The 12,808-nt window shown below is 40.6% G+C and overlaps 1 protein-coding gene across 2 annotated transcripts in view; it reads left to right on the top strand.

Annotated features, from left to right (window-relative positions):
* Positions 1-12,808, top strand: part of LOC121375602 (cholinesterase-like) — a 102,389-nt gene that overhangs the window by 44,031 nt on the left and 45,550 nt on the right. The window lies entirely within an intron of this gene.

Genomic DNA, 12,808 nt, shown 5'->3' with positions numbered 1-12,808 from the left:
CATCGGGTAAGTACAGAGAAGACAGTCGGTAGTGCAGATCAAAAGAGGAGAAGCAATGAGAACGATCGGGACCTGTTACAAATGCCTTGCATTTACTGTTATAGAGTTTCTGTTTTACAGTTCTTTGTCTTTAAAAAGTTAAATATTATTCATATACTGTACTATAATGAACCCTTTAAAACAGTCATCTATCGTAACAGATTACTTCAGTATCCCCCCCCCCCCCCAGCCCACCTCCCCAAAAAAAGCCCAAACCCTAATCTAGTATGAAATGACCTGTATTAAACAGCCACTTGTGTTAAGAGACCAAATCATCTAATACAGCATTACAAATTTCTGTATTAAGCAGTCATTTGGGTTTGTTTGAGGTTTTATTAAATTGATTAATACGGTTTTACTCTAATAACGTTTTTGTGTTGTTTATTTCGTGTTTTCTATCTTTGGTTGTTGGACTGGTTTGATGTTTTAGATATAAAAATATTTGTTTTACTACAACGTTTTAGGGGTAAGCAGGAGGATATTTGTTTTACTACAACGTTGCCGTTTTCACTATAAATATTGCCAATTTTGCTACAACTTTTATCTCTTTTTTTCTAACAAATTTACTCTTTTCTCACAATAAATGAAATATTTGCAGCAGTTTTTGCGTTAAACAGTTTTCTCTCATCATTTGAAAGCACCGGGAACAGGTAGGCTCTGACACTATCACACATCGTGCTGTATCCACCATCCTCTAATCTACTTTGGTATGAAGCATACGCGCGGTCGTCGGCTAATTCAATAAAGGCATGTGTTGTTCCAACAAAAGGTGGTGATATCTTTTTAATCGAGTTTCCAGGTTTCCGTTCAGCGACACGATCAGCGCTAGCGTTCGCGAACTAATAGACAGGTTCCCGAGAGGTGCATTCGTTTTACCGTGAAGCGCATAAACCAGTCTAGGTGACGTTATTACTGCTTTGTTGGCTGAACTCAATCCAAAATCTCATTAAAATTCTAAAGTTGAATGTAATCGAAAACCGTGCAGACGTTGTGTCATCTTGCCTTTATGAGCATAAGAAGAATTGTGCCGAACATCGTTTCGACATTTATTATACGGTTCGACTAAAATGTGAGGTGGTAGGTCAGAAGTCACTTCTAGAAAGTAGTATCTAGTTATCAGTGTTATTTATTGCACGCGTCAGTGTTATTAGTTAAGATTTCAATCTTAAGTCCGTTTATCCATGCGTATACATACTACTTAGTACGTGCTCTCGTTAGATGCAGCGAAAAATTTAATACCCAAACTCTCTCGAGTAGTATTATTGTTTTAATTTAAAAACATAATTTACCGGTTAACATTTTGCTCTCTGATACGCTGTCGGTCTTGTATCGATCATCGTCGGTGTGCCTATTGGTTTATTACTCGTTCCAGCCAATGCACCAAGACTGGTATGTGTTATCCTGTCTGTGGGATGGTGTATATAAAAGATCTTTTACTACTAATAGAAAACTGTGGCGGGTTTTCTCTCTAAGACTGTTAGAATTACCAAATGTTTGAAATTCAATTCCCGATGTTTAATAAATCAATGTGCTATAGTGGTGTCGTAGTCCCTAAAAAGGCGAGGAGTTTCTTCTTTCAATAACGAAACAAATCATACCCATGTTTGAGTAAAATCGGAACTTACGGGTTCATCTTATTCATCTCTGTTTACGAATCTGACTTAAACTAATGTCCTATCCGTGTGTTCTCTATTCGCGAACAGTTGATTCGTAATGCGTTTCGGCTAGTTTAGAGCTATCGAATTTATGCCATCAGTTTTTGGATTGGTCGAATGAAATGTATGGACATATCAAAACATTCGGATTAGATAGATCTACTGGCAGAGACCTAAATGCTGAATCTGATGTAAGATCGTCTTAGTTCCCTTACCTATGGTGTGTGTGTATTAGTCCCCTACCTAGGGTTTGTCTGTATTAGTCCCCTACATAGGGTTTGTCTGTATTGGTCCCCTACCTAGGGTTTGTCTGTATTAGTCCCCTACCTAGGGTTTGTCTGTATTAGTCCATTACCTAGGGTTTGTCTGTATTCGTCCCTACCTAGGGTTTGTCTGTCGACCGTCTGTCAGTCTGTTCCACGTGTAGTGTTTTCGAAATGCCTCAAGATACTGAGCAGAAATTTGTTTATAGTTTATTATGTAGAGTTACAGACCAAGTTTGACTTTCATGAACATTTGCCTTTAGGGTTTGAACTTGGAAGATATGAAAGTGTGTTGATCCCGGTAGAGGACATGTGTTGCTTTAGCAGTACTCTCAGAATGCTCGTTTCAACTCAGAATGAGAAACGTGTTTAAAGAATGGGCGAAGGAACTCGCTGTCAAGGAAAAACAAGAATGGCTATGGTGAAAAGGTCTCATCACCGGTGGTCAGTCAAACGCTCCAACATCCAGCATCTAGCACAGCAATTTATCTCAACAAAAACGTTATAGGAGTACAAAAAAACACCTTTATGTCGCACAAAAAAAGCCGGGCGATTTGTTATTGGGAAAAACACACCTCCCAACCGGGCAGGTATCGCATTACTAATCCCCCCACTGTGTACCTATTCAAATACCTGCGGCTAGCTTTTCATCTGAAGGTGCTGCGCGAGAAAACCGCGCTGGTTCGAGGCTATATCCGTTTGCACATTACGATGTATGGGAGCCGCTTCTACAGCTCGGTACATTGGCTATCAGTTACCTCCCTTTGTTCGCCGTGACAGCGCTACAGCGGACGTCAAAGCCGCTGTGTTTCCGTGGTAATCCTGTTGATCGCACATCGCCAGCTCCACAGCCGGTGTCTTTGATGGCCGAGAAACGTTAAAATCACGGTCAAAGATGATCCCGAGCCCTCATGCCTGGTCACAGATTTGACGGCGACAGATGAACGTTAAGGAATGCTTTTAAGAAAGCATGAACATACATCTCTCTCTTTTATTAAAGCCGAATTTAAACGCATCTGATATAGCCTGAAAAGAAAAGGATTTGAAATTCATGGTGGATTTGGTCTGAAGAAGAGTCTGTTGTTATTGTTACGGGTGTATCGATGACAGATATCTACGAAATCATATGATATAAATCGTGTTTTAGTTTTCTCCGGGTCAAAGATATTCTTTTTATTCTGTAACATCGGGTCTTTTGAATAAGGGTTTGTTGTTGTTGTAAATGTCATATCGATGACGGAAATCAACGAATCATATGTTATAATTCGTATTAGTTTCGAGAGGTCAAAACAAAATGTCGATGTATGAAATGAACGAATCATATGGTATCACTCGTATTAGTTTCTCGATGTCACAATAAAATGTGTTGTAGTAACATCTGCGACGAAAATTCATGACTTCAAGTTCGTGGCTTCTGGTTAAATCTTTCAGTTTCGCCTCCCCATCTTAAAGCATCGTAAAATACAAAATTACTGCTTCCGACATGTTTGATAATTATTGCTACAGCGATCAGTCTGTGTGAGAGTTTTGGGACTCTGTGTGTGTGTTTTGTTGGGTTTTTTTTTTTTGGGGGGGGGGGGTTTGGTGTGTGTGGGGGGTTTTTTTTTGGGGGGGTAGGTTTTTTTTATTGTGAGTGTGTGTGTGGAGGGAGGTTTTGTTTATTTTTGTACATGTGTTGTAAATTGTATTGAATAATTCTATTCGTGTTATTTTTATATATAATTTTCTCGATGTTTGGGTTAATTTTTATTTATTTTATTGCGCCTTAATTGCTGTCACAAAAATAAAACAGTTGACCAAATCGGAAAAGATATTCTGTCTTTCTCTTTTCTCCTACATTGTCTTATTTGAATAAAGTTGTATATTAATTGTGATCACCATTCATCAATCTATTTACATTTGTCTGGCACCCAACAGCGGATGTATGTTTTAAAATTGGATTCTTTGGTGTCGTTAAACATTCATTCATTCATTCATATTTGAATAAAGGTATTGATAATTGTTATAATGTCAAGCTTCCTGGATATTTCAGTTTGTTGAAAAAGTGTACGTATAAATAGAAATTTTGTTTTTCCATTCACGCTTAATTGCTGACCGTGCGTAACGCGTAGTAGGTGCTGTACACTAACTGTTTGTATTACCGCCAGTAGACAAATTCATCTCAATTTCAACTCAAACGGATGTATAACCAAAAACATAGGGTATCGGTTTAAACGGTTACCCGAAAGCACACCAGCCCATGTCCTGTATAAATATTAAACACTGCGCCTATATATAATCATTAACAGGATCTTGCTTTGCCATTTTGATGAATGTGAGAAAAAAAAAGAAAAGAAGCAAAGACAAATAGAACAAGATTCTATAAAATGCATATAGACAGACAGATAAATACACTGACGGAAAGAAATAAGGGATCACACAAAGTAGTAACAATAAATAATGACTGCAACTAAAACCCTCAGTCTATAGTGTCAGACGTAGACCGTCATATTGACAGTCAGTCTCAATACTACTGGCAGTAAGTTCAGCACTACTGGCAGTCATTTCAACACTACTGACAGTCAGTCTCAACACTACTGACAGTCAATTCAGCACTACTGGCAGTCAGTCTCAACACTACTGACAGTCAGTCCAACACTACTAGCAGTCAGTCTCAACACTACTGGCAGTCAGTCTCAACACTATTAGCAGTCAGTTCAACATTACTGGCAGTCAGTCTCAACACTATTGGCAGGCAGTTCAACACTACTGACAGTCAGTCTCAAGGCTACTGGCAGTCAGTCTCAACACTACTGGCAGTCAGTTCAACACTACTGGCAGTAATTCTCAACACTACTGGCAGTCAGTCTCAACACTACTGATAGTTCAACACTACTGGCAGTCAGTCTCAACACTACTGGCAGTCAGTTCAACACTACTGGCAGTCAGTCTCAACACTACTGGCAGTCAGTCTCAACACTAATGACAGTCAGTCTCAACACTACTGATAGTTCAACACTACTGACAGTCAGTCTCAACACTACTGGCAGTCAGTTCAACACTACTGACAATCAGTCTCAACACTACTGATAGTTCAACACTACTGGCAGTCAGTCTCAGCACTACTGGCAGTCAGTTCAACACAACTGACATTCAATTCCACATTACAAGAGAGCAAAATATACACACCACTACACTGGTAGTAAATTAACTTTAGTCTTAAAATCATTGTGGGGGCGAGACGTAACCCAGTGGTAAAGCTCTCGCATGATGCGCGGTCGGTTTGGGATCGATCCTCGTCAGTGGGCCCATTGGGCTATTTCTCGCTCCAGCCAGTGCACCACGACTGGTACAACAAAGGTCGTGGTATGTGCTATTCTGTCTGTGGGATGGTGCATATAAAAGATCCCTTGCTGCTAATCGAAAAGAGTAGCCCATGAAGTGGCGACAGCGGGTTTCCTCTCAATATATGTGTGGTCCTTAACCATATGTCCGACGCCATATAACCGTAAATAAAATGTGTTGAGTGCGTCGTTAAATAAAACCTTTCGTTTCGTTTCGTAAAATCCTTGTGTTCCCTTATTTATTTCCATAAGTATAGTTTATGCATTTTGTGTAAATGTGTGTGTGTAATCCGCAAATTTTGTAATGAATCGTGAATAGTTGTAACAAATTATATGGTGGATGCACCACATCACTGTTGAGCTTTCATTTTAATACACTCTAACTAGTAAAACGGTTTTATTCTGAATGATATGGAGAAACGCAAAATATATCTGTAATGCGTTCAACGACAGATAATGTTTCCACTAACGTTCGTGATCAGTTTGACTGGTTCCCGGTGTTATTTGGTTTAACATGCTGTGCAAATACCAGTGAATCCAATTCAATCCACGACAGCTGTGGTGGCAGTACTCTTGACGGGTGCCACCGGTGGGGCAGGATATGCTCATCTTTGGCTAACACCTGATATCGTCACTGTTATGACAGTGGTTCATGAGTGCATGTCATCACAGATATATTTATTCCAATGAGCTCAGTCCGGTGCTAGGTTTGATTTAGTAAATTAGTATTGGAGTGGCAGTCCTCTTTGTGGCGATGTAAGAGGAATGGAATCTCGAGTAAAGGATATTCTCGGGAGTCGCTGTCCTCCTATATACGAGGTACTTGATTCATGGAATCAGCCAATATTTTGTCAAACGCCCATTCGACTCTATTTTGAGCAGATATACGGCCTTGATCAAGTATTACGGTTTTGTCGTTCAGATCCTAAATACGATACTGTAACTAAGTAGAAATCTGCTACAACCCGCTCCCTTCATGTTTTTAAAATTTGTTGACGAAGTGCTGTGAAATGCTGTAAGTTCTCATCAACTCACTAATTACTCGTGCATGTTAGCACGTCTATGAACCACCGATATGATATCCAGACCCGCAACATTGCCCGGACATCTCCCCCCTGCTCTAACAAACCGGAAGTCTCGCCTTTGATGCTACGATGAGACTATTATTGTAAGGATAGGATTACCGAGGTTCGAGCCGACTGCCAATACAGCATTGTTTTTCTTAGCAAATATAAATATAATACCGGCTTTCATCTCATTACCATATCGCTTGTGTACGGAAAGCGCTAATCATATCATGTCCTGAATGATCTGATTAGTCGGGCCCATCTAAATTCCTTTCATGTGTTATAAAAACGGACCGGTATTTGCGTTTGGACCGCAGCTACTTGGTATGTCAGGAAAAGCTGGAGCTACTTTTACAATTGGATTTTACCAATGGGACCTAAAACGGCTAAGGGGGGTAATCTAATTTCTACAATTCGTCGGCAACTCGCTTTGAATCATGTTAGAAAACAAATGCAGATGAAGATGTTTCAACACTTGTTTCAACACTTAGCGGAATCCTCATCTGGCAATGACAACGTCGAAGCGAGCGCTGGCAGCAAAATGTCAGAATAGGTCAAAGACTGTATTGCTCTCGTTATCTGCAAAACGGGCAAAAGCCAAACACCGACCATTTGGCTGGAGAAACGTGCATTTACGTTTCTAGTATTGAGCTTCGGTTAATTAAGTTTGCTTTGGGGATGTCATCGCCCATGGCATTTACACACGCGATGGGCGCTAATTGTAAAACAGCGGTGTAAATGGTGTGGTAACGCGGTACAAAACGAAACTTGACCTATTAATATATCCCTGACAGCTTGCGTGTGCCAACAGTTGTGGCTGTGGTATGTACCGTATGGAGTAGATCATCAACAATCGGTGATGGAGCAACACCCTGGGCCGTGATGCCGGCGCTTCATATCCTGTCGGGGGATCGACCTCCACGACGAATATCCAGTGCTTAATAAAAGGAGTTGGGTAAAAGAGGTGTGGTTGGTGGGGTCATGGTCCAGTCCTTCCCCAGCCCCGACTACGCCAGTGGAGGTGTACAGCTGCTATATAGACTTCTCTCTTATTAACAAGACACTGGCGTAGGAAGCGGGGGGAGGGGCAAGGGGGGCATGTGCCCCCCACTTTTCACATATTTTGCTTTATATTTGCTTTATAATAGTGTAAAAGTGTGTAAATATAAAAGTGTGCCCCCCCCCCCCCTTTTTTTTGCTGAGGGTATGGCCAGGACGGCAGGTTTGAAATTTACTGGGATATCAAACCCCACTATCGCATATTCGTCATTTAACATCGTTTGCTAGCAGAAAGCATAATTATAACTACTTTTCCAACAAAGTCGTAGTTTTATAAGATCCTATCTAATGGAGATAGGAAGGCTTCCAGTCCTGGGCACACAGTCGTTAGACGTTAATGCGAGAGTCGGTGTAGTGGCCTTATGCCTACCCACGGAGTAGAACTCAGAACCTACCAGCCTTGAGTCCGATAACTAGCCACTACACCACTGAGACTAGTAGTTTAATGTTGTTAGGTACTGAGTTCTTACCCCAGTACAGGTTAACCACTAACCAATACATTTTCTCAACCAATACTTGAACTTCAATGAATTAAGTTTGAAAGATCAACTGAAATTAATATTAGGGCAGTACTAATAAGTTTTACCCAAAATGTGTTCATTCATACCGAAGCTAAGAAACTTGGTACCTAGAAATTCTGTGTTCTATAGACATCCAATATTAATGTGTGTGTTCATCTGTCCGTGGGGAAAGTCCATATAAAAAGGTATTTGCTTGTAAAATGTTCCTATCACCTCTATACTGAACAGGTAGCCAGTCCAGATGAATTGTAGGCCTGGACATGAGGTTTACATGGATATAAATCAGTTACCAAGTAGTCGTACTTCAACAAGTGGTATTAACATAGTTCTCTCAATATTGAGATATTTTCTACAGACCGTACTCTAATTTCATGCAAAATTGAATGTTGGTGTGCAACCTTTAATGCGTCTAGACATTGCATTCATTTCTGCTTGAGTTACCTAAAGATTAAACTTGCTTTTAAAAAACAATACATGGAGCTTTGATAAAATAAAATATGTATGCACAGGTTTGCTCCGTGAACGATTTCTATACAGAATTTTGCTGGATAAACAAGTTCTATGTTAAAGGGACTGACCCTAGTTTTTAAACACTACAGCATATTTTTTACTATTGGAGCCGTTTAAGATCACTGAAATCACACATTACTTATATTTCATTGTTTACATTATCCATTTCCGTAGAACAGAAGTGTTTCTGGTCATCCTGTTGTTTCTAATACAACAAACTGCATTTTTCATATTTTCAAAAACGCACGTGCATCTGAGAAGTAGCAGTTATTCATTTGAGTTCTAGTCTATTTTATAAGGATATTTCTCGGTTTTAACGTCACAGACTCTTCTTTCACTCTGTTGCAACTTTATCCAAATGTGTGACAGGTTTGTAGATTAACTAAACTTAGTGTCCATTTTTACGAGTTAAAACTAAGGTCTGCGTTTTTAAGCGTTGCATGATTATGCATAATGAGATTAAAATATCTTTTATCAACAGCTCATCAAATTACATGTTAAAAATGTTTGAAAAATCGACAAAGTAAAACGTTTGTTTTTGTTTATTAATACCACAAGAGCAAATTTATTAATTAATCATTGACTTTTGATGATAAACGTTTGGTAATTCTGACAGAGAAAACCAGCTATATTTTCCCGTAAGCAACAAGGGATAATTTATAAGGCATTTTTCCCACAGACAGGACAGCACACAATACGGCCATTGATATGGGAGTTGTGAGGCACTGGCTGGGACGGGAGGGGGGGGGGGGGGGGGCGACTCGATCAGAAAAAGTGTTCACCAAGGGAGTTCGACCCTGCGACTCGAGTACCTCAGGGAAGCTCTCTACCGACTGAATATGGGTATGCTTCCATCAGAAAACTGTTCAAGTACGCCTGTCATGGACACAACCTCTGACGTCTCGAGAAAGTTCTGCCCAAGACAGGTACCGACTGGGCTAGATCCCGTCCCCAAAGTCCACAGAGACGTGTGCCTTACGCATGGATAATTAAAAAAACGAAAAGGAATTTCAGAATGACCACAATACCAGGATTACGCGAACTGAGACCAATAAAAGTGTTGACCCATCTTGACACTCGCGGCTTCTCTTATCCCGCAATCCGTCATCACCTTGATTTGGAGTCTTCTTCCAAGATCTGTCTTAATTAAAGTCTGATGGTCGTCACTTGGCGGTCCTTCCCTCCTGCCCTAAGACGGGGATTTTCGTGTTGCGAGACACCGAGAGCTTCAAGGAATCGGGCAATTATGAATGGGTGGATTAGAGCAATTAATCAAGGCACGTCAGACTTGATCTGTGGAGTAAGGACAGACCCAGAGGTGTCAGCCTGGGACGTAGAGAGTTTAACTTTTGTCAGAAGAAAAACAAATGTACAAGGACGAAGAAAGTTCTAATGCTTTTAAAATTTAGTGTGCCTGTTAAGGGATCATACCTCTGTCAAATGGTGTAGGAATACAGCTCCACTACAAAGAGTTCCTTTCTCTCTATTTTATTGTGTTGGAATCAAAACTGAATTGTCTGTTAGTTTAGGCAATAATAAAAGGAGGAGGGACCAACTTCAATAATTACGATTTTAAAACAGGTCTGATTCCTACATACAGAGCTGAATGCCATACTATGTAGTGTGTTTCCTGTCCACTGTGGTACAATGGTGGTAACCTTTTTGGACCCCTCGAAGTAAAGATGATGGTAAACCTGTTATTTGTTTCAGTAGAATGATGTCACAGAGACTACTCTCCTTTCTTTGAAAGTACACAGTTAAACATTTGGGGGGTTTTCTGTTTAAGTACTACACAGGCAAACGTTACATATGCTCGGCTATGTAAAAACAATAGTGTCACGAACTAATTAGCATTAATTAATGTTTGGTATTAGTAATATGGTATTATTTTAATATATATATATACTGTCTTATATTATAATATTAGCATCTGCTTGTAAACACAATGTTTTTTAGATCCTTTATTCGCCATTTTCTAAGAGATTTAATTGTAACCAGTTTCCTCCATCGCAATTTTCGATCCAGCCCCTTCACCACCCCGCACCCACCTAAAACGCTTTGGATCTGCCACTGGAGATTTCCCAGACAAGTCGTCCTGCTACTGTCTGTTGCCGCAGTGTGTTTTAATTGTACAAGTCTCCTTAATGCATTGTCTTCATACCGCAGATGGATTCCCATTGTCGTTGGTGCCGAATTTCGTCTGATGATTCGATCCAGACTCAATCATTAATAGCGATTACATTTGGCAGTATATCTCTGAATCACGTGATACTGTTGTCTCGATTACCCGGCCCTAATAGTTTTGTACAAGGTTGGCGAGGTTTTTGTAATATTGTCTCGATATTGTATTACGATTGGATAATTACGATATATGTTTTCGGTAAGCAGTCGATCACCTCTCTGTAAGGGGATTCTTTTTATAACTAACCACCTATCTAGAAATGACATCTTCTTAAATGATCACCTATCTATAAAGGACATCTTTTACACTACCACACACACATACACACACACACACACACACACACACAGATATATATATATATATATATATATATATATATATATATATATATACACACACATACATAAGGACATCCTTTAAACGACCACATGATTGTGTTACGGATCTCCAAGGGGTTTGGCGGTCCTCCTAAGAACGAGCATACGATAGTGGACTATGGAAGCAGTGACAAGTTTGCCTAACATCCTTTTGACTCTACCTTGTGCAGAGATACTATTTTGATAATGGAATACGGTTTTGTCGTACAGATTTAAATGACAGGCTTTTATCGTGTCCTCGCCCCGTTTTATAGCTGAAGGACACTTTATATTATGTTCACATCCTTTTTGTAGCTGTAGTTAATTGGGACTGGGGGGGGGGGGGGGGGGGCGGACCCGAGTCGATGGAGGGCGACCTTGAGACTCTGAGATGCTTTGGTCGCAGGATCGAACATCCTTGGTGGACCCATTCTCTGATTGGGTTTTGGTCCGCTCCAATCAGTGCCCCACGACTTGTATACCATCAAATGATGTGGTATGTGCTATCCTGTCTGTGTGGAAATGTGTATAAAAGATCCTTTGCTGCTAATGGAATAATGTAACGGGTTTTCTCTGAATATTACGAGGCGCAGTTATCAAATATTTGGCATCCAGTAGCCTATGATTAATAAATCAGGGTGCTCTAGCGGTGTCGTTAAACAAAAACAAAGTTGAATTTTTAACTGTGTAGAGAAGTCTTCGTGTGTAATATCCGTTGGTACTAATCGGTAGGTGTAGCCGTTTTGGCTACAGCGGGTTTCATCTCTCACTCTCAAGCTTCCTTACATTAGACATCTAATAAACTTAGTTTTAAATGTTGTGGCATAACGCTAGCTCACATTCCTTTCCTTTGATCATATGACCATTATACATCTATAATAATTATTATTTACATCAGTGTCCACAGATGGCCATTTGATCACTAATTCTCACGCCACCCGTTTGAAGGCAAACTTTTATTGATACTGAACTAACCCCCCTGATACTGACCTAATCCTGGATATTGCCAATAATCCCTCGAACTGTCAGTCACGGTGTTATAGTTCGCGATCATTGCTATAACACTATTCGTAATTCTCAGCCCTCCATACAATGACCAGGTTTCAACGTGACAGCTGACGTTTGACCATCGGCGACGGGTCGCTCCAAAACACAACAAAACGTTTCGCCCGGTTCAGGAATCTCGGATGATCCCGGTTACGTCACCTGCAAAGACACGTGGGAACGCCAGTAATGGCTTCTGTCAGTGGACTTATGGTTGGTCATGCGGCGTTAACGCGGGATTAAAAGTCGCACGGTTCGTGGCGTCACGGTATAGTTATATATGTGGGAATATCGTACAGCGCTGATCATTCAAAAGAGAACCTATTAATCTCTTACACAACGAAACATGCACTAAAATACCATGTTCAGGAAGGATTTTGTAGTCTGTGGTAGAGAGCACCTGCTATAGGACTCATAGGTTGTAGGGTCAGTTCTCTCCTCTGACTCTCCAAGGACCAGAATGGGTACCAGTGGTAGACTGACATGCGACGGGTTGTAAGATCGATCATCCTTGATGGACTCTGGTGATTACCCATCAAAACCAGTGATACGCGACTAGTACATCACTGGCCATGGTGTGTGCTGGCCTGTTTTGAGATGACCGTATAAGAATTATTTGCCGCTTTTTCAATTGGAGTAACCAATCAAGCAGCAGCGTCTCTCTCTCTCTCTCTCTCTCTCTCTCTCTCTCTCTCTCTCTCTCTCTCTCTCTCTCTCTCTGTCGCTTTCTGTCTGTCTGTCTGTCTGTCTGTCTGTCTGTCTCTCTCTCTCTCTCTCTCTCTCTCT

Source organism: Gigantopelta aegis, chromosome 6 (assembly GCF_016097555.1).
Source record: "Gigantopelta aegis isolate Gae_Host chromosome 6, Gae_host_genome, whole genome shotgun sequence".
NCBI classification, from domain to species: Eukaryota; Metazoa; Mollusca; class Gastropoda; order Neomphalida; family Peltospiridae; genus Gigantopelta; species Gigantopelta aegis.
Note: the sequence above shows the minus strand (reverse complement) of the source record. Positions and strands in the feature narration are given on the sequence as shown.